The following is a 1,574-nucleotide window of genomic DNA, read 5'->3' as shown; positions in this document are numbered from 1 at the left end:
TCGGGCCAGGTTGGTAGGCGGCCAGCTTCCCCAAGCTGACCGCCCTCTGGCACATTAGGGCGGAAGGCGGCGATCGTGTGCCGCCCTCCGGCGACCCGGTCTCTTACGGCGGATGGCGACTTCGGCAAAAGCCTCCCTCGTCCGTTCCGCCGACTCCTTCTCGAGCACCACTGCCTCGCAGAAGGATGAGACCGCATCCCACGACGTCTCGCTGCCGGCCATAGCCTCGACCACGGCCGGCAGGGAAAGGTCGTCCCCTATGACGTCGCGCAAAGCGCGACGTTGAGACGCCCAGGCTGAGCACACCTCCAACGTGTGCTGGGCCGTCTCGTCGAGGCAGTCGTCGCAGTGGTGGCAGCGAGCGTCGGGCTCCCTCCCGGCGATCCGACACAGGTAACCCCCGAAGCAGCCATGCCCCGTGAGCACCTGTGTCGTGCGGAAGGTTAGGACGCCGTGACGCCGCGCTAACCACTGGCGGAACACTGGACGAACAGCCTCGATCTTCCTCAGGCCGGCAGATGGATTTGCCAGCCGAGTTTCCCACATTTCAACCGCGGCTACCCGCGCCTCCTCAGTGCGTGCTTGGCTTGCCGGTTCCCCGGACGCTAGGCCTCGACGCCGGCAATAGACCGACGCCAGAGAAAGAGCATCCAGGTCCCACGGTATGACTCCAGCCAGCACGCACGCCACTTCACCGGAGATGGTCCGGTACCCCCGTATCGCCCGGATGGCCATCACCCTCTGCGCACGTCGCAGCAGAGTGATGTTGTGCCGGTCGGATCGGACCACTCCGGTGTACAGCCGACGGCTAGAGGCGCTCGGCCCATCCACATTGGGCAAAAGGCGCGCCAGTGCCGCCGCTGTCTTCAACAGTTTCCATCCAGAACAAGTCCGAGGTACTTCATGCTCCGGGCAACGTCAATTTTGACGCCACCATCTGCCGGTGGGCCCTTTCGAGGAGCATGGAAGTAGATTGCCTCGGACTTGTTGAGGGAGACTTCCAAGCCCAGCCGCTTTATGCGGCCGACTACCTCCGCAACTCCAGCAGTCGCGAGGACTGCCGCCTCTCGATAGGTCCACTGCTGCGCCAAGACCAGCGTGTCATCGGCGTAACAGAGGACCTTTATCCCCCTCAGGGTGCCGCCCCGCAGCACCCAGTCGATGTTCCAGAGGATCGGACCCAGCACCGATCCTTGTGGAGCACCGGCCGACACAACGAACTCCTTCCAACCTCCTCCAGGAGCTGGAAAGGTCACAGACCTACCGGACAGGTAAGCCCCGATGACGCGGCGCAGGTATGGAGGCACACGATAGTATAACAGTGCCTCCTTTATGCAGGGCCATGGCAGGGAGTTGAAGGCGTTGGCGATGTCTAAAGACACCGCCAAGACTCCATTGCCTCGGGCCACCGCATCCTGCGCATAGGACTTTACCTCCAGTATGGCATCCACCGTCGATCGCCCCCTACGGAAGCCATACTGGTGGTCCGAGAGGTCCGGACCTGTCCCCTCCAAATGGTGTTGTAGCCTCCTGGCTACAACACGCTCAAGCAGCTTGGCGATCTCGCTCAAGAG

This window comes from Heliconius melpomene, unplaced genomic scaffold, assembly GCF_056956725.1.
Source record: "Heliconius melpomene rosina isolate 202511_hmr_F unplaced genomic scaffold, ASM5695672v1 Hmr00205, whole genome shotgun sequence".
In the NCBI taxonomy this organism is placed as follows: domain Eukaryota; kingdom Metazoa; phylum Arthropoda; class Insecta; order Lepidoptera; family Nymphalidae; genus Heliconius; species Heliconius melpomene.
The sequence above is the reverse complement of the archived record's forward strand: the minus strand, read 5'-3'. Positions refer to the sequence as shown.